The following is a 21,867-nucleotide window of genomic DNA, read 5'->3' on the forward strand; positions in this document are numbered from 1 at the left end:
CAAGGGGACACTTCCTGCAGATGCTGCCACAGGAAGAAAGAACCCCCTGCAGAGTTAAGTTCCCAAATTCAGGATGCAGCTTCTCTCTTTCCTTCTGAAGTTTCTTATCTTAAGATTCTCCTTCCTGGTAAGAGGTTGAGCCAAGCAATGACTTGTTAGAATGCTTTTTATGTGAGGCAAATAAAAGCAACATTCCTGTTACAGCCTCCATGTCCCCACCCCACTTCTAATTCCTTGACTTCTTACCTTTGGAGGGTGCACAATTCCCGGGCACTAGTGGTAAGGCTCAAAGAGTCATAAAATTTGACTGTCAAAGTAACTAATTTATATTCTTTAAATGACTCTCATAACATCTCCCTGATTAACCCTTAGGGCACCAGCATTTTCCAGAGTTTCAGCCAAATTAAAGCTAAGGAAGACATATGACCACAATCCCCAATGAGTTCAGTTATGTATAGTACTGAGATGTGGGGCATAAGTGATGAGAAAACAGGACCCAGCATTTTCTCAGCATAACCACAGTAATACAAGGAGACTGGATCTAAGCTAGAAATACTTGGTGAAATCTACTGATACGAAGTGATTTATAACAGGCATAAGATATATATATTTATTTTAAAATAAAATCGATTAGTACCTCAAATGAAAATGGTTTACCTTTCCTGGCTGAGATAGAAGGTCCTTTAATGTTCTCTGGAGACTTCATCAGGGCCTGCCTTATTCCACTACTCATGGCTGGTGGCAATGGACAATGAGCTGTATTCTGGAAATGGAACCCTGCCAATGTGCAGGCCCATAGCTTCACAGCTGTGTCTCAGTTCAAGAGGGCAAGGTTATTCCTCCATCACTTTCTACAGTCTGCCAGGCTTCGCCTCCCCAGTATGGTAAACCTTGGGAATTTGGGGAAATCAATGAGATCATTTTGCCTACAAATCCTTAAACTCTGAGCATAAAATGTGTGGTGCTGCTGGAAATTCTAAACTGCAACCATTCCAATCCATTTTTACTACCACTAGCATATTATGGCTTCCAGGAGCAGCAGGATGGATGTAGCTGTTGTGCCCCAGGGTCTTACCTGTCTGCTATTCTGTGCAGCTCTAAATTACACTATTCTTAAAATGCTGCGTATAACTTTACACAGATCTCTCCACACTCAAGTTCAGAATATTTAATCATACGCCTCCTAATACAGCTGTTAGTCTGAAGCACACATATCGCTGATGGTTGAGTGTTTAGAGCAAACCTCCATCCTTCCCACACAGCATCTTTCGGATCCTTCGCCACAGAATGAAGTCACACTGCTGTATCTGTGTCAATACAATCATCTCCATGACAACAGACTAAAATGTTCCAAATATAGACGTGTGACTTCATTGCACAGAGAAGGAAGAGATGCACAAAGGCCACAACTCTCCACTGAACTAACAAGATCAGACAATCGCCCAGGCTGCCTAAATATTCAGAATTAGATTAAACCCAACATTTTCCTGAAGACATATCTTTTGTATTTTCTACTACAGGTTTCACTTGAGTTTCTGGAAAACATAACTGGCAGGATCAATTCAAGCACAACTGGGTCTCGCTGCAAAGAGTTACAACTGGGTCTCCAGCTGAAAAGCCCAAGATACAGCCTGAGACCTCCTCTATGCAGTGTTAGCTTGGGGAATTCAGTGCTATGAGGATGGGGAGTAAAATGGGCAACATGTAGACAGGGCTCAGGTGATGAGGACCACAGAGTGCTGTCTGCCCAGAGTGCCTTGTTCTTCACACTGTAGCACTACAGCCTGAGCAGTAAACATCACACAAGTATTGGGGACACTCCCCCCCGCCCCATGATCCGTAAATTCTCTGTGGCTGGAGGACTGACAGCACTGTTAGAGCCAGTCCTGGTTTTATTTATTTAAAATTAAAATGGACTCAAGCAGGCAAATTCAAATCCAAACTATGAACACTCCTAAATTTGGGGTGTTTGGAACCAGGGTTCTGGCCCTAATCATAGTAGAGATGGGGCCAATTTGAGAAATTCCGATGTGGGTCAGAATGATGGTGCGGGTGTTTGGATTTAGATCTGAGCTTTCAGTTTGTTGCCCAACCCTGCTTTCCTTTTCTTTATCATAGGGAGAATGGACAACAATCAAAGTCAGCCTGCTCCTTTTTATTTAGGCTTGGCAGGGGAGGGACGTAGAGGGAGTATGAAGTTCATGGCACCTACTGGCATGGGAAAGAGTAAGCAAAGTAAATGCTTCTCAAGCTTCTCATGCTTTCCGTTCTGCCTTCAAATGGAGAAAGGATCTTCAGGAGACCTCCCAACTTGATGCTTCCTTACATGCTTGTGCAGGTTGGACCAGTGTTTAAGAAAGAAGGTACCATTTAAATACTCTCCTTGGAAGGATCTTAAGTGCATAACTATTGCTAGATTGTGTGTATATACACTCTTTGTGCACCACATGCTTGGTGACAAAGGACTCCATGCATAACAGAGGGCTGCCGTGTTTAAATTGGGTTATCCATGGAATTTACTCATAAGTGCCAATTCTTACTAGCACACTGGCCTTAACATGGCTTTTGGGGATTAACAAATAACCACTGTATTGCAGCAGTGGAACAATGGGCAGCTGTGTCTAACATGGCAGTTCTCTTCTATGCATTGACTTGTTTTTTATTGAGTGCTGTAAACAGAGAGGCTAAATAAAATCTGTGTGTCTGTAAACACAGAATCATGGATGTTTGGAGCTGGAAGGGACCTCAAGAGGTCATCTAGTCCAGCTCCCTGCACTGAGGCAGGACCAAGTATACCTAGATCATCCCCGATAGGTGTTTGTCTAACAGGCCAGTACAAACCTCCAATGATGGAGATTCCCCAACCTCCCTTGGAAGCCTTATAGTTAAAGAGTTTTTCCTAATCTCTAACTTAAATCTCTCTTTGTTGCTGATTAAGCCCACTACTTCTTGTCCTATCTTCAGTGGAGATGGAGAACAATTGATAACCATCCTCTTTGTAACAGCCCTTAACATATTTGAAGACTGTTATCAGGTCCCTCACCCCCACCCCAGTCTTCTTTTCTCAGGACTAAACATGCCCAGTTTTTCTAACCTTTCCTCATAGGTCAGGTTTTATGAACCTTTTATCATTTTTGTTGCTCTCTTCTGAAGTCTGCAATTTATCCTTGGACCATTCAGTTACCTCAGGGTATAACCTCAGTACTTCCAGGTAATTTTTCATGCAGATCTATCTGCCCATAGTCAGGATCCATTTCTGGTGGACCTCAGAATATGGCCTGGAATTTGCCTGAGGCTATGGCTTAGGTAACAGTCTGCACTACTATCAGAGGGGTAGGTATAACAGTTACCAAATCTCAGTTCATTAGTGGTTTAATTCTGCTAGATGCTGAGCACCTTCTTAATGTTTTTCAGGGACTCCAGTAGCCACTGAAGTCAGTTTGGAAGTGAGGACATGCAGAATAGCAGAGGAGATGCACAGCAATGTGCATGATCAGATTCATGGACCAAAAATGGGGAAGAGCTGCCACTGTTTTACACAGAAGGATTTATCTGTGGATACAACAACCAATCGGAACAGGACAGTTAGAAACAAGGGGAGATTAGAACTATTACAACAAAACCAACACAAAAAATATACAATCTTACTTTTACACTAAGCAAATCCAAGCCCACAAATTCCAATTTGCTTCTCCAGTTAACATTGTTTATTCAGAGTTCTAGGCCCCACACAGATTTCGAAAGAGCATCTACAAGTTCCAGTGTATCAATAGCCATAGGACTCTACAGTCTCACTAAAATTGTCCTTCTTCAGTCCACCTCATATCTACGAACTTCCTCTTCCATCTGCGCACTCACCTAGTCAACACACCGCCCCAGAAAAAGGCTGGGAGCCCTGCAGCATGCTTCCTGGTCAACAAACACACGTTATTTAAAATCAAGCTTGGAAAGTATTCTTGAGGCAAAAGTTCTTATTGCAAATGCCCTTATACCAGCCTCCTCCACTTAAACAGAGAAGCCGATAGGTCAAGCAGCAAATGTGATCACAACTCCTATGGTACCCCACAAGGAAAATGGCTGTCTCCTGGGGTAGTCAGGACCCAACATAGTACTTTATAAGTCAAAACCAGCCCGTTAAACCTCAGCCAGAAACCAGCTGGCAGCCAGCGCAAACTAGGCTACCCAGGTGTAACATGCTCCCGCTAAAAAGTGCCTGCATTAGGCAGCTGCTTTCTGTACTAGCTGAAGTTTCCAGGAGTGGCCCACTGTAGAGCACAACTCAGCTTTCTAGTCTGTAAGTGACAAAAACATGTGTGACTGAGGACAAACAAACAAACACGACAAGCACAGATTGATAAAGGTCCTCTGCCCCTGCTGCTACCAGGTCAGGAAGCAGACAATGATCCAACACTATTCCCAGGCAGTGAACCTGTGTAACAACTACTGAAGCAGTTGACAATATCTTTGCTGCTTGTTCTTGTTACTCCCTCTGTCTTTAAGAATCATCTCAGCCTTACCAGGATTGCATCTGAGCCAGACAGCTCTCATCCGAGCCCCATGCTCTGCTACACACTGAATAAATTGCTGAACTGCACCCTCTAGGCCCAATAAGATGGATACTTCAGTTGCAGCTGCATAGTGGAAGAACTGCTCTGCCCAGGGGCGGCTCTACAAATTCGGCCGCCCCAAGCAGTCATGCCCGGGAGGCGCCCCCGAGCCGCGGGAGCAGCGGACCTCCCGCGGGCATGACTGCAGAGGACCCGCTGGTCGCGCGGCTCGGCTGGACCTCCCGCAGCTGCGGGCGGTTCGCAGGTCCGGCGGCTCCGGTTGAGCTGCCGCAGGCGTGCCTGCGGGAGGTCCAGCCGAGCCGCGGGACCAGCGAACCGTCCGCAGTCATGCCTGCGGGAGGTCCACTGGAGCCGCCGGCCGAGCGTGCCCTCCGCAGTCATGCCTGCGGCAGGTCCGCTGCTCCCGGGGCTCCGGTGGACCTCCCGCAGGCATGACTGCGGCAGGTCCGCCGGCCCAGCCTGCCGCCCCCCCGGGAAAGGGCCGCCCCAGGAGGGTGCTTGCCCCGCTGGGCTCTGGAGCCGGCCCTGGCTCTGCCCCAACACCTAACTAAATCCCTTAATACAGGGGTTCTCAACCTTTATCTTTCTGAGCCCCCACCTCTACCCTCGCAACATGCTATAAAAACTCCACGGCCCAGCTGTGCCACAACAACTGTTTTTCTGCATCTAAAAGCCAGGGCTGGCGTTAGGGGGTAGCAAGGAGGGATATTGCCTGGGACCTCACACCACAGGGGGCACCGCAAAGCTAAGTTGCTCAGGCTTTGGCTTCAGCCCCGGATGGTGGAGCTCGGGACCCGGGCTGCAGCTTTCTGCCCTGGGCCCCAGCAAGTCTAATGCCAGCCCTGCTTGGTGGACCCCGAAACCTGCTCACAGCCCCTCAGGGGGCTCTGGCACCTTGGTTGAGAATGACTCCCTTAACAGACCAGTGTCAAATATTCCTTTCCGCTTTATGAGCTTTATGTTCTGTTACATAATCGGATCACAAATTCAGGGTTAGGGTTCAGTTTAAGGTTAGAGTTAGAATTCAGAATTCTTCCCACCCCTTTTCAGAAGTGGGCCCAGAAACTTAATTTTTTTTAAAATCTGCAAAACTTGCTATAGATCTGATCAACAAGTTGCATTACCTCTGGTTTCTGTGTATTTTTAACTTAAGCAGGCTCTTACGAACGATAAAACTACCAATTTCAAATTCTTACAAATCAGGGTTATTTTCAGACAGACAGGACTTTTGATCCAAGGGGAACCCCAAGCCTTGAGGAAGGGTTGGAAAAACTTTAGCCTACTAGGGCCCCATAAGACAGATGGGTAACCTCTGGTAAGCTTTTTGCAAGCATATAAGAATGTTTACAGGTTTTTATATGTTTTCTCTGTAATGCTTTTACCTGAAGAAAAAGAGGTGCTTGCTTAGAAAGACCTGTGTGGTAGCTTGTAACTGCTGGAAATGCACCATGAATAGCCCTAGAGAAGAAAGTCCTGCCCATCTGCTAGATCATGAAGAGGAGCCCCAAGTCAGTTTAAACTCAGGACACTTCTCCAAAAGACCTTGCTTTGTCTCCTGGTCTCTGAAGAATCCAGTTTGAATGGGTATATGTGAGCCTTCCCAGGAGGTGGTATTGTGGCAGCCCTCCCCTGTGCAGAAGAACACAGCCGGACATAGACCATTCATTTAATATAGTGGACCCCCAAAGATACTAACACCTAATTCAACAACGTCTCCAAAGAATATGGCAAGAAGTTGCCATATCTATCACACTAGCATCACAACAAAGTTTATGCACGAACATATGATCTTCCCAGCTCCACAAACATAATCTGTCTCTAGAATTACAGTGCACATGATGTCCAGACTCTACTCCCACTCTCAGGTTTCCATTGTATTTTTGCAGTCTTGATTAAAAATGAGGACAGTGCTGAACAGTTGAAATTATGCCTTTAAGATTCAGGCAGGACCAACAGCAATAGCTAAAAGCTATTGCACTATATATGATATGATCAGGGTCAGGCTCCATCCCAGATCTGTGGTATGCACTGCAATATATTGTTTAAAAAAATCCTGCTATTATACTTGTGTACATATGCACAAGAGTGGATCTTTCATGACACAGCAAAATTGATGCAGGTTTGATATGCCCGATGGGTACTTGGTCAGCAGGTTACATTGACCCCGACTGCATTCGTTATATGAATTCTGTTGTTCCAGAGCTGAACTCTTTACCTTTTTCTTACACTGTTAAGGATAAACAGGTCCCTCTCCCTCCCCCCACCCCCGAAGCACATAACACTACAAGGAAAATGCCCATTCTTCAGTGAGTGCATGCTAAAATTGCACATTGGCCCCCGCAATGGGGATAGAGCACACTGTACATACTATATTTCCTTTTCTTCTTAAAGCCCTCTATGTATTGCTATTTCCAAATGCCAATGTGTGCCTTTCTGCAAGTGTCTCATCTGAGTCATGAACTTGGCCCATGCTCAGCTGAGGGCGTTCAGCATCCAACGTGGGAATGTTTTGTTGGCAAGCAGAATGACCATCAATAACCTAATACAAAACACCCCTCTACCCCCGTAGTTGCGACAGAACAGTCACTGGGTTACTCCTCTTTGCCTACATTTATATAAAGGCAGTCTTCAACAGGGAAGAGAGATTTGTAACACTAATTAAAAATTACCATGTGGAAAATGTTTCCATTATCAGGATGATAAACTCTTGCCCTGCTATCTCACTCCTACTCAGAAATACGTCTGTGCCTGCTGCTTTAAAACAAAAGCAGCCTTCACTTTAATATGTTTCCTTACTGTGTCATGAGACACGTTTGTTATATTGTGTTGGTCTGCGATAAAGCCAGTGAATCCTTGGTTCCTGTCCATCCCAAGACTAGCCCATCTTAGATTTTGCTTGGGTGTCTAAAAAGGAATCCTCCCAGGAGAGTACATTCAAAATGGATTTAAACTAAAATATCGGGAGCCCATAAAAGTAAGTCAGAGCAAAGCCTCTATACAGTTGTGGGGGGAACAAGTTTAGACTCGATCAGAAGCACTTCTGAGTGCAGCAATTGTATGATGAGTCCAAGGTTCATAATTAAAGAGAATACAGTACAATAGATTAGAGAGATTCCCTGATTGCTAACGCAGTTCCCTTCCACTGTACCTTACTGCAAGGCCTTTGAACAATCTAAACCTGGTAGTCACTTTAATGGGCTATAGAGGAGGGAGGCCACATAACTGATTTTCTGCATCTCTTATTATCCCAAGCACCATCATTCAAGAGTGATGGAGACAAGAGCACTTCCCAATCCCTTTCTTGCATAAATGAGTTCTGCTACCCCACTTTTCACTTCAGCAAACACCTCTTACAAACCATGAACAGACAGCTTTCTTCGCAATGCGTTAAATCAGTGGCAATATTCCTATCATTATCATCATCATCATCATCCAGGGAATACACATGTTGTTACAAAACAGTCCTAGAATGCATAAACTGCAGCAGTTAACTTCTGTATCTTGCTCTGTCCCCAGATCTGTCTTTTCACTACTGACATCAGCAATAGCTTAATTTTATTCACTTCTTCATTTAAAACATTTTGAGCCATAGCAAAGTGAAATTGTTCTGAATCAGAAAAAACAGATGCAAAATAAATGTCTTGGTCATTTTCATATTCATTTCTAGAATAATGAATAAATCTAATGCACATTATGGCCTAATAGTCTGCATATTACTAGTTGAAAAACTGAAGCACTTTTTTTTTGTTACAGCAGCACAAAACGCCCTATAACTTACGTGTGTAATGGTGCATATTTATGTGCATATCAGCATATTTCATGCAAATTCCAATATATGTGAATTACATTCATAAACATTGTAGATTAGGTACAGTACAAAATTTGCATATAACAGGCCAAATATTCTGTCAACATCAAAACAGACTTCCAAACTGTGCCCACAATTTGGATGCCTCAACTTGCATCCAACCAACTATTTGATTCAGAAACATGATTGCCGTGTGCGTGCGCAAGAACTGCAGATGCATTTTTAGAAGCCAATTTTCAAAACCGACCCTAATATTAATGCTCTCTAAAGGCGTTTAAGCTCCTAGAATGCTGAGATTTTTCATGCTATCGGCTAAAAGAATGGTTATGAGGACATAGGTGTGCGTATGTTTGCAGACTCTAAAGGGTTAAATTCAAATGTTCCAAAGAAATAAGAAAGAGACTGGTGTGGTGTTTGGATTTTAATGTTGATTCTCCTCCCTACCCTGGTTTGGAAATTATGAAACAAATGTGGCCATCTACAATTCTGCCAACAACTGTCAACCACCATGCTTGTGATAAGTGATCTTTCTCCACAGGAGAAATATGGGAAATACCTATTGGCAATATACGTTTTTTAATGTGGAGCCGGTTAGAGAGAGAGAAACATCTCTTGTATACAGATTATGAAAAGGGCAAAACATTATTTGGCTCAGATAACCAGCCAGAGTTTAGCTAAACCTCTTACTTTTGGGAAATGGTGCTGAAATTTTATGAGAACAGTCTCTCATTACAGGATATGTGAAAAACCAGTTTGCATAAATTAAGGACTACACCTCCATCCAGAACTGAAATCAAACTTGTTTAGAAAGCTGAAAAAATGGGGATAACTTTTTCCCCTCTGCACTTTTTGTCTGAATAAATGGAAGGGCAGAAATACCTTGAGAAAGGCTGGGCTTATGCTATGTTCCATCCAAATGAAATAAGGAAGTAATGAAAATATCATGAAGAAGACTTTGTCTGTGCAGGAGCTAAAGCCATGTACATTAAACAGTCAACCAGAGCTTCTAAACTCAATTTAAACATAGTCTGCTCATGTCCACGCTTAGTTAACCTGAATTGCTGACTCAGCAAATATAATTTTAGGTCTAGTGTGTAGGGGCCCTACATTTGCTTTGGAGATTTTCTACCCAAACCTGCATATCGAAGAGGCTTAGATAAGCTTCTGGCAAGCACTGAAACTATTTTATGTTTAACGTTTGAACAGTTATGTACCATATAAAATGCTCCATAGATTAGGCAGAGGAAGGGCATTTACCACATAACAGATATTGAACTTGTGTGTGTGTGTCTGTGTGTATGCACACACGTGTGTGTAGTTTACAACAAGACACAAGTCAGTTCCTGTTATAATGTCAATTCCCAGCTTGAAATGTACTGGTAGATCAGAAACTCACTGGTACATGGAGCTGGCCCCTAGGAGCTCACATAAGGGTTCTTGAGAATATGGCACAGTTTGGAAAGAGTTCAATTACTCTGGGATAACAATTTAATAATGTTCCAGATTGCACCACATCATTAGCAGCACTATTAACCTGAGCTCCTATGGGCCATGCTCCAGGGGAGTTCCTGCTCTTGCCTCTGTGATTTCAGGGGACTGAAAACAACAACAACAAAAAAGTTTAACTTCAGTTTTGTGTTGAATGGCCCCTGCTATTTGGGGCATTCTGTACATAAACTTACCATTGCAACTCACCACAGAACTACAGGTACACTCAGATGAATAAAATATTGTGTAACATCCCCTTAACCTTCAGCACCTGTAGACACACCGCTGAACAGTCGGCTCTAAACTAACACTATTCAAAGAGAGGCTTAGATGAGACAGGATGCCAACTATTGAGCCAGCAGCCTCCCCAGATGAGCATGAACCATCTGAGAGCCAGCTAAATTTCTCTAATTCTTAAAATGTGCGACTATCATTATTATATTTCAACTGGACTTAGGCGAAGATACAGAAGCGGAAACCCTAGCTATACATGGATTTACAGTATCAAGGAGTATTGGAGAGAGAGGGGCTAGCCTGCACCATGATACCAAAACACACCAAACTCACTTTGAGTGGCTTTTTCCAAGGTTCAGGTCATAAGCACATCACTCTATTCCTATCACACTGGCAGGAGCTTGTCTATTTCAGCCTCTCCTCTTATTTACAAAAAGAATGACTTACTTCCAACTTCCACAAGACCCAACAGCAAGGTATGTTAAATCACATAAAGCAAGCTCTGAAAGGTGTGGGCAGAGGACAGGAAAAGTAACACACACACAGGCATACAGAGGGACACATTAAGATGGCATCTAGTACGAATTCAAAATCCACCTCCTCCCAGCAAACCTAATCAGCTTTGAAATGCCCCCATCCCCTCCCCCACTCCTTTTGCCATCCATCCAAAATGGCCATCCTATCATATATGCCACTCTCTCCTTACCTCCTCATTCCAGCCTTCATAATCCAGCCCCACTTCATGTCCACCTGCAGTCGCCAGCAGCTCTCCCCATGTCTTCACCAAATCCCAGTTTCTCTGCCCCCTCTTCACGTCTCTGGGAGCTCTACCCATTCACATGGGTGTCTATTGCTCCCTTGGACAGGTGTCTGCCTTCCCCCGTGATATAATCGCACTGCCTGAAGCTCATGAGGCTGCTAGAACAGCAGGATGGAAGGGACAGCAGGAAGTCGGATGAGTTTCAAAGTTGCTACAGATGTTTTACCAGCTCCATTGCAGCAGTGCAAGGACTGCTCCACTTCCCCCACCTCTTGCTGGCACTCCCCCCGATTTGCAGGCCAGTCAGAGCCAAAGGGAAGTATAACCCTGGAAGCATAACTCCTCCCTCTGCAACCACAGCCACTGCAAAGTGGGAACTCTTCCCAGCCCATCATCCCCAGTGCCTAAATGGGACATTCTGAAAAACAAGCATTTTCTCCTTTAAAAAAAGAAGAAGGGAAATTCAATGCAATAGCCCCCATTAATGCATAGTTAAAACTACAAAAAGCCAAGGAATGCTTCACTTAAAGCTCCAAAAAATCAGCATTCACTCCAAAAATGAGCTCCATTGCATATACATGCAGAAATGTTCTATTTTCTATTCTTGTTTTTATGGTTAAATATTTGACTAAATCACCATTTGTATAGAAAAATATATCCAATGTGCAACACAGCCAAGTCAATTACATAGATTTAGTATTATTGTGATAACATTAAATACAATTAACTCAGTTAGTGTTAATACACATGCCCTAAATATTTGACTAGGATTCCCAGTTGCAGTTCAGCATTGGTTAATGAACAGTACCACTATGTAATTATCTGAAATTATCTCCACATCAATTTTACCTAATGGCCAGCAAGTCAACACCCCTAGGCTGAAGTATCCCTGCAATTCTTCCCAGAAAGTTCAGGATCTGTTTACCTCCTGCCTAACTCATTTGATATAAACTGTGGCACCTATTGAAAATCCAAGTTAATTTGGCATGGCTTGTTTCTTTAAATCCTGGGTTTGGGCCACATTTTAAGCATGTCAGTTGATCGTTTAGAACACTAGTGGGAGCTACTTTGGCAGGTGGAGCAATGGAGGGGAAATATATAAAGAAATACATCTGGGGAGTTTGTGAGGATGGAGTTGATTAATCCAACTGAAATCTCCTAACTCACAGTGTGCCACATCAAGCGTAAAACAATGTCAACATGCACTAGTGTATTCTTTGAGGCACTGAATGTATTTTTATTTATTTTATTTTTTTATCTCTTGAAATGTGCTGAAAGACTTTGAACTTTAAATCAATCTCCTGTTGTGTGACCTCTTCAACTGGAACCGACTACATGACCCTGGAGAAAAGGGGTCAATGAAATTATACACTGTAGTCCACAAACACAGCTGCAGACATCACTGCTCCAGGGAAGGGCCAAAGGAAAAAGAAAGATGCCTCAAAAGGAAATCTCTCAGACCAAACAAGAAATATGCAAACAGTTTGCTGCAGCTCTGCTAATGGGTCCCTAGTCAGCAACAGTAATGCAACAAATGGGAAGAGAAATGAATAGCTCAGCCCTCACTTACGCAGTTTTCTAGCGGTGAAACAATAACTCCCTGGTTCTTTTCCCCACCCCCAATTTTGAAGGACCATATTTCCAAGGAGGAGATATGTGGGTGTATTCAAAACTCCCACATGCACATACACAAACAAGTATATACCTATGGAAATCTGGACACAGATGCACAATTTGTGCAAGCAAATTGCAACACAGGCACAAAGGCAAAGAGGATTTGTCATGAAACCATAGTGGCCTCCTTTAGTCAAAATATTGGTTTTCAGTGATCACCACTTTTCCATGCTCTTTCCGACCTTCAAGACATAGGACAAATGAATGGACAAGAAGCATTATTAACAAAGTGAAGGACTAAGCCAGCAACAAATGGACTAGAGAAGCCAAAAGACTTACCCGCAAAATTGAAACTGAAAATATCAGTAAGCAAATCCAAACTCTTCAGCTGGATAATAAAATTAAAATGAATGGGGTTGGAGAGGCATGCTAGTTTGGACAGAGAGCGTGCTGCAATACAAATTCTCAGCCAGGAAATCTGGGTTCTAGTTCCCACGATACCACTTAGTCATTAATGGCCAAGTGTTCACAAGTAGCTTTTCAAGATAGTTAAGTCCAAAGCAGACTGCAAAGAGTTAAAAAGAGATCTCACAAAATTGGGTGACTGGGCAACAAAATGGCAGATGAAATTCAATGTTGATAAATGCAAAGTAATGCACACTGGAAAACAATCTCAACTATACACACAAAATAATGAGATCTAAATCAGCTGTCACTACTCAAGAAAAAGATCTTGGGGTCATTGTGAATAGTTGTCTGACAACATCTGCTCAGTGTGCAGCAGCAGTCAAAAAAGCTAAATGTTAGGAACCACTAGGAAAGGGATATATAAAAAGATAGCAAATATCATAATGCCTTGATATAAATGCATGGTATGCCCACACCTTGAATACTGTGTGCAGTTCTGGTTGCCCCATCTCAAAAAAAGGTATATTAGAACTGGAAAAGGTATAGAGAAGGGCAACAAGAAGGAACTGGAGCGGTGTTGGTCCAACCTCCCCCTTATGCCCTCGGTTTGGAGCATGAGGACGGCAACAGTGCAGGTGCAGAGCAATGGACACAACTTGCCAGAAACCTCTGGTCTGAGGCACATGGAGTGCATGCGTTCCCAAGTGTGGAATACACATAAGGACCAGCACTCGAGGATGAATCAACCTTTACATATTTTAAGACAGGCACCCAAACAATGAATCATCCAACATTACAGGCTACTTTTGAATATTTGGCTCTCAAGCTCTCGGTGCCACTGTTTCCCATTTATAAAGTAAAATAAGGACAGTAATACCCCACAGGTGTATTGTAAGGCTTAATTCATTAATGCTTTTAAAGCCCCTTAATATCTTTGAATGGAAAGATTGATAGAATTGCAAAGTATTCTTCCTCTATATTTAGAGAGGGAGGTTCTTCATGTAACACACTGGAAAGTGATTCAGACCAAAAATGCCAGGGCCTGACAATAAAAAAAAGACTAGACTATATTTGAGCCTATGCAAGTCCAATGCTTTGCACAGCTTTTCCAGCTGACATTGGTTTGCACTTTTATGCTGTTACAGTGGGTCTCTTGCCTTTTAGATCTTTTTCTCGTTAGTCATTCCCCCTCCAATGGCAAATTTTTAAAAATCTATTCCCTTTGAAAACATCACACTTGATTATTGATCACACTAGAGGGAGATTTTTACCAAGACTAGATTTACCCCATTTGTAAAGTGGGAATACTGCTATTTATTCTCTCCACAGAGGAGATGTCAGTTCATGTTCCCTAAAGTCTTAGAATTCACCAAAAGTCTCTCACAAACTTCGATCGGCCCCCCCTGAACTCCAGCTTATTAAAAAAAACAATTATTTATTTTAAATGTTAGCGACTGTGCATGGAACCCAACACAAGCACTTGGATTCCAGTTTTCCTGAAGATCCCGCAAAACTTTATCAGTTATCTCTGGCTGGATCCCATCTTGGTAACTCTCTCCAAAGTCTCAGACCAGCACCAAGCACAGCAGCGAGATCATTATGGAAAAAAGTCTACTGCATTTTGCAGTGGGATAGAAATATTGTTCCCCACCCAAAATTGTTGAGGCCGATTCTGGAAATGTGTAACCCCTCTATTAATTCCCTGTAGGCTGACTCATCTTCCAGCCTTCCATTTCTGCAACTCTGAAGCATCTGAATGTGCTTGGTGCACACACATACTTCCTATTCATTCTTCTGTTGTTCTCCCTAAGTGACGCAGCAGGATCTCCTCATGTACCGATTGAGATGACATGAAATCATGACAGAACTCTTGCCTTGAACCTCAGCTTACAATCCAGACTCTAGCAGTCTCAGGCTTGGCCAGGTGCTTTTTAAAAATGAAATATTAAGATTTGCAGTAGATAACACTTTAAAGTATGTAACACACACACACTTTCAATGCAAATCTTTGAGGTCTGTTTTTTTCTGCTGCTCCATAACAGCACATTGGTGTTGCTGGCCACACTAGCTTCAGCATTACCCCAGTGAGGAATAATGAGATAATAAAATCTGAGTAAAATAAATTATTTTAGGGAGAAGCATGGTCTACAGTTCTAATCCTAACTCCGACATGGACTCTTTCTGTGGCCTTAAACACATTTTGCAAATGGAAACAATGCTTATGCAAGGCATTTCCAGTAGACACAGAGATGTATTAATGGCACTGTACAAGGCATGGGTAAGACCTCATTTGGAATACTGTGTACAATTCTGGTCACCCATGTTCAAGAAAGATAAACTGAAACTGCAACAGGTGCAGAGGAGCTACTGGGATGAACAGGAGAATGGAGAGCCTATCTTATGAGGGGAGACTGGAAGAGCTTGGCTTGCTTAGTCTTGCAAAAAGAAGGCTGACATGGGATAGGACAGTTCTATAGAAATACAGTAGGGGGGCAAATACCAGGGAGGATGAAGAACAATTTAAGCTAAAGGACAATGTTGGCTCAAGAACAAATGGATACAAACAAGCCATGAACAAATTCAGATGGAAATTAGAAGGTTTCTAACCATCAGAAGTGGTGAGGTTCTGGGACAATCTCCTAATAGGAGTTGAGGGGGCAAACAACTTCATACATTCTGAGAGAGAGATGGACAAATTTCTGAGTGCAACTATATGGCAGGTTTGCTTGTGATGGTGGGGATAGGGTTCAACAGCCTTGTGGTCACTTCTGGTTTATGTCTTTTGTTCCTAAAGCTCATGCTTCAGGGTTTCAGCCATCCACCAGGAAGGGTCAGGAAGGAATCCCTTCCCAATATACTCTGAGTTTTTTTTTTATCCCCTTCCTCTGAAGCAACAGAGATGGCCATGGCTGAAGTCAGAACATTGGACGGGATGGGGTAGGGCTCTGAGGTGACACCAAGCTTTCTCTCTCTCGTAGGTACTTGGTGACATGCTCAGAGTCTAACTGATTGCTATATGTGGGGTCAGCAAGGAATTTCCCCCCAGGTCAGACTGGTAGTGACCTGGGGATGTTTTTGCCTTCCTCTGTAGCATGCGGATTCAGGTCACTTGCCACAATTCTCTGGCTGTATCTCACTTCATCATTTCCCTGCTATTGCAGGGGCCTTGAGCTCTAGTGCACCTCAGTGCCTCTTGTCCATAAATGATCTGAACAGGGGGTAAACAGTGAGGTGGCAAAGTCTGCTGATGATTCAAATTTACTCAAGATAATTAAGACCAAAGCTGACTGCGAAGTTACAAAGGGATCTGACAAAACTGGGTAACTGAGTGACTAAATGGCAAATGAAATCCAATGTTGATAGCTGCAAAATCATGCACATTTGAAAACATCATCCCAACTACACATACAAAATGATGGGTTCTCAATTAGCTCAAGAAAGAGATCTTGGAGTCATCATGGACAGTTGTCTGAAAAACATCTGCTCAATGTGCATCAAAAAAGATAACCAAATGTTAGGAACATTAGGAAAGGGATAGATAATAGGACAGAAAATATCATAATACCAGTATATAAATTCCTCGTACGCCCACACTTTGAATACCGCATGCAGTTCTGGTCACCCCATCTAAAATAAATACACATTAAAATTGGAAAAAATACAGAGAAGGGCAACAAAAATTATTAGAGTTTTGGAACAGCTTCCACATGAGGAGAGATGAAAAAGACGTGGACTACTCATCTTAGAAAAGAGACAACTGAGGGTGGGATACGATAGAAGTCTATAAAATCATGAATGGTGTGGAGATAGTGAAAGTGTTATTTACCCTTTCACATAACACAAGAACCAGAGGTTACCCAATGAAATTAATAGGCAGCAGGTGTAAACCAAACATAAGGAAATACGCCTTCACACAATGCACAATCTGTGGAACTCATTGCCAGGTGATGTTGGGAAGGCCAAAACTATAACGGAGTTGAAAAAAGAATTAGATAAATTCACGGAGGATACATCCATCCATGGCTATTAGCCAAGATGATCATGGATGCAACCCCAAGCTCAGGTTTCCCCAAACTTCTGACTGCTCGAAGCTGAAACTGGATGATGGGTGGATCACTCGATAATTGCCCTGTTCTGTTCATTCCCTCTGAAGCATCTAGCATTCGCTACTGTTCAAAAACAGGATACCCAGCTAGATATACCATTGGTCTGACCTGGTGTGGCCATTCTTATGGTCTCTGCCTGTGGCACATAATCTAGTCACCTACAAGTCTCATTTACTTGGTCTCTCTTCCATCGTTAGGTTCAGTGTGTAGGTGCTTGGGAGTATTGATGGCCTGTGATATACAGGAGATCAGACTAGATGATCTAGTGGCCCCTTCTGGCCTTAAACTCTATGAATATGACTGATGGTAGCATTCTTGAGGAGCAGGGAGTCCTAGGTTTCAGTGAATTGCTTCTATTAAACTATTACATCAAGAACATAACGATGAAACTGGATTTGCTTCTCCCTCAGAATCCTCAAACTTTGACTCCGTGCCTCCCTCACCTCTGCACTTCCTGTTAGATGCATGTGGTGCCCACAAAATGGCCTGTGCCGCACGGATGTACCACACATGAATGTGTATACAGAACCCTTTGAAAATAAAAATAGAAGTATCATCCCAGTGCTAGGCACGATTCACACCTGTTGATTTAATCTGATCAGTTCTGAGTGCTCTTCCCAAAAAGAAACCTGAGGGGGCAAACGCTCAAGGGCTCAGACAGGGTAGTGCATGTGCAGCTTTGCTCTGTTCAGCGATAAAAAGATTGTATTGAAAAGCATGCCATTTACAGCAGAGCAACGCTTGTACAAGGCCCTTCATAAACTAACGGTATATGCAGCTAAGGAAAGATACCACCATAGCTGAAATTTCTACTAGACACGCCTCTAGCTGGTAACACAGAGCAATACTGCCTGGAAAATGGCAGTCAGCTGACACGCTTGGAGACACTTGTCTGAATTAGCTTAAGGAAGAAACTAGTTTGCTGCAGCCCTGTTCAAAATCTCCCCAGCCTGCAAGAGTCAGGCAACAAATGTGAGAAGAAACCAACAGCTGGGCGATCTCTGCTGTGGTCTCCCTGCTAAACTGTCAGCCAGGAATGACTGTCTTCTTCCCAGGCTCACAGCTCATGTGTCCAGACCCGAAACGCACATGGCAGCGACCGAACAACGAGAATTACATGTGCAGGCAGGAGTGAACATCCCTGAAAAATCCCGAGAACACAGAGAATCGAACCACGAGTCGAGAAAATAGACACACAACTTGTACAGTCAGCTCAAATGCTTTGCTTTCCCTATCCTCGGTCTGCTACAATGCAAACCCTGCTGTCCCTCTTCTATTGCACGGCACATCTGGGCATTTTCTAAAAGAGGAGATGCACTCCACACTGTCGTTTAAACAGAAAAATGCCAGCACTGGAGACTAGCTCTGTATATTTATAGTGCAAAGAGAAAGGCCATTCCGAAGGGAAAGGATAGCTTTGAGTTGGTGAGAGTCTAAGCAACATTTCTGCAGCCTTTAAGAACTCATTTCTTGCTACCTGATCCAAGAAGTGTTTCAGGGTTCTCTGTCATTTCACTTACAACCAAGACCCCACACAGCCCATTTCCAACTTATGGAATATCCCCAGAGGGTCTGATTTTGTTTCTCAAGGTCAATGCAATATCACGTCGCAATAAAAGAGTTTCTCTTACCTGTAGCTGAATGGAGACTCTCCAGACTCCAGTATCTTGACAGTACGCCTCTCATCCCACCACCACCGCACACTATCCCGCTGCTGTCCGAATCTGAACCCGGAGAGAGCCCAGAGCTTCCACTGCTACTGCAATTTTCTCCACTGTGTGCCCCACTGGACTCGCTGGGGCATTGCTGGGTCCTCATGCAGACAGGTAAAAGTGAGAGCCAAGGGCTCTGCTGGGCTGGAGGAGGAAAGAGGCTGAGCACTCTGTGGCTGCACTCAAGGCAGTGGTACCTGGTACTGCTGTTTAAGGGCTGAGCTGCATTCCTAGCCCCTTCCCCGCTAGTCGGCTGCACGATGCAACCTGACATCATAAGGGGTCCACTAAGGAGGCTCCCTCTGTGGCAGCTGAAAAGCTCTCAGCTGCAGTTTCCAGAAGCAGGTTTGTATTAAAGCCGGTCTTGATGCATTAAAAAACCCAGGGCAGGATAGAGATCTTCATTTCCAGTCCCACAGAACTATCAGATTAAACCATAAATGGGGACAGCAGAATTCATGCATTTTTAAAAGGCCCAAGCGAGAAAGACCTTGTGTTATCTGCTTCCCCCGAGAACACTCAGAAAGGACTTAACATGCAAACTAATCATGGTCAGTACTGGAGGCTGCTGCTGCTGCTGCTACTGCTATTAAAAACTAGTTAAGTACTTAGAACAAGAATTGAAAATGAAAAATAAATGCTCGAAGCTGGAACAGCAAATTGTGATTCAGTGAGGCTGCTGCTGTGAGCATGTGAACTTTGAATAATATCATTTATCTCATCCACTCCCATACTATATAAACCGGGATGGTCTCTCTGTTCAGTTATGTGACTGCTTGCAGAAGACCCAAGTTAAATTGAATGATTGACGCTCTTTTTTTAGTTAATTAAAATATGCTCATTAGCTTCCAAGTGCCAGAGTACGTCGATAGCATGGAAAAAAGAGGTGATCTGCAGGGATGCCGTTTTCCTGGAAGATGGAGCAACGACTGTTCTGTCCCCAAGAGCTCTGACGCATGGCACAGGTTCCAGTGCAAAGGGACACTTCCAGATGAGCCTCTTTTTGCCACACCCATCAAAAATCCTGCCTTGAGGCGGCAGTTTTGTCAAACACTTATAAAAATAAGCTAGCAGTGAGCACATGGTTTGCACTGTAGCAGAGATTGGGCAAAACTGCTCACCCCGGTGAGAAATGAGGATCTCACATTTTTTGTTTATATAAAAAGAAGGGAACTCACAGTTAGCAAAGCCGGCACCCTTATGGTGTATCACGAGTATTTTTATGGGGCCAGGACAGCCCATGAGAGTTGTGCTGAGGGGACCGAAATTCTCAAGCCTATGAGTCAAAGGAAGGTACATTATTGCAGACAGACAACCTAACTATCCCATTACTTCCGTTATTTCACATCAGTGGAACCAGGGGCAGCTCTAGGTATTTTGCCACCCCAAGCACAGCAGGCAGGCTGCCTTTGGCGGCTTGCCTGTGGGAGGTCCCCGGTCCCACGGATTTGGCGACACGCCTGCGGGAGGTCCGCCAAAGCCGCGGGACCAGCGGACCCTCCACAGGCAAGCCGCCGAAGGCAACCTGCCTGCCGCCCTCGCGGCGACCGGCAGAGCGTCCCCCGCGGCTTGCCGCCTCAGGCACGCGCTTGGCGTGCTGGTGCCTGGAGCCGCCCTTGAGTGGAACCTGATCAACTTCAGTGAAGTTATTCCTAGTTTACACGGGTGTAAGACCAGAATCAGGCCCACAGTCTGCTGCCCCCTTCCTCTACCCACAAGATTCCAGGCACTAGTGGCAGCTGAAGGAGGCTCCGGCACTATGGCTCCTGCACTGAGTGGAGTTACTCCAGATTTACACCACTGTAACTTGAGATCTTGCCCCTCAGCTCTGTATTGCCAGTGATAGTAAGATATTTCTGGTGGGGATGTTCAGGGAAATTGCCTGTTAGTTTAATGCTTCCCACTTCCCATAACACTCAGAGAGATGGAGGCACATCTCTCTCGTACATAGAGCTTTGTGGCTGACATTAGTAATAGACACATCAGTCACCCTGGGTGGAGCTCTGAAGTGGCAAGGGCCCCTGTAGTAAAACAAAAGAGACAAGCCTTCAACCAGATGTGTCAGCTGAGACATTAATGTGGATAAATGTAAAGAAATGCACATTGGAAAAAATAACCCCAACTATACATACAATATGATGGGGGCTAATTTAGCTACAACGAATCAGGAAAAAGATCTTGGAGTCATCATGAATAGTTCTCTGAAGACGTCCACGCAGTGTGCAGAGGCAGTCAAAAAAGCAAACAGGATGTTAGGAATCATTAAAAAGGGGATAGAGAATAAGATGGAGAATATATTATTGCCCTCATATAAATCCATGGTACGCCCACATCTCGAATACTGTGTACAGATGTGGTCTCCTCATCTCAAAGAAGATATACTGGCACCAGAAAAGGTTCAGAGAAGGGCAACTAAAATGATTAGGGGTTTGGAACGGGTCCCATATGAGGAGAGATTAAAGAGGCTAGGACTTTTCAGCTTGGAAAAGAGAAGACTAAGGCCTGGTCTACACTAGGACTTTAAATCGAATTTAGCAGCGTTAATTCGAATTAACCGCTCAACCGTCCACACTAGGAAGCCGTTTAATTCGACCTAGAGGGCTCTTTAGTTCGAATTCGGTACTCCACCCCGACGAGGGGAGTAGCGCTAAATTCGACATGGCTATCTCGAATTAGGCTAGGTGTGGATGCAAATCGAACTTACTAGCTCCGGGAGCTATCCCACACTGCACCACTCTGTTGACACTCTGGACAGCAGTCCGAGCTTGGATGCTCTGACCAGCCACACAGGAAAAGTCCCGGGAAAATTTGAATTCCTTTTCCTGTCTGGACAGTTAGAATCTCATTTCGTGGTTGGACATCGGGGCGAGCTCAGCAGCACCGGCAGCAATGCAGAGCTCTCCAGCAGAGGAGTTCATGTAATCTCTGAATAGAAAGAGGGACCCAGCATAGACTGACCGGGAACTCTTGGATCTGATCGGTGTGTGGGGCGAGGAGTCTGTGCTTTCGGAGCTGCGCTCCAAAAAACGGAATGGAAAGACCTACGAGAAGGTCTCCAAAGCCATGAGAGACAGAGGATACAGCCGGGATGCCACGCAGCGCCGCGTGAAAATCAAGGACCCCAGACAAGGCTACCAAAAAATCAAAGCGGCAAACGGACGCTACGGAG

General features: G+C 44.0%; 1 protein-coding gene and 1 long non-coding RNA gene across 2 annotated transcripts in view; one reads left to right on the forward strand and one right to left on the reverse strand.

Annotated features, from left to right (window-relative positions):
- LOC123377402 overlaps positions 1 to 21,867 on the reverse strand; it is a 286,411-nt gene that overhangs the window by 139,564 nt on the left and 124,980 nt on the right.
- On the forward strand, positions 1,413 to 3,666 carry LOC123377403. The gene is made up of 3 exons (XR_006582201.1): positions 1,413 to 1,791; positions 2,119 to 2,363; positions 3,415 to 3,666. It is a non-coding gene; the product is annotated as an uncharacterized LOC123377403 (long non-coding RNA).

Source organism: Mauremys mutica, chromosome 9, assembly GCF_020497125.1.
Source record: "Mauremys mutica isolate MM-2020 ecotype Southern chromosome 9, ASM2049712v1, whole genome shotgun sequence".
In the NCBI taxonomy this organism is placed as follows: domain Eukaryota; kingdom Metazoa; phylum Chordata; order Testudines; family Geoemydidae; genus Mauremys; species Mauremys mutica.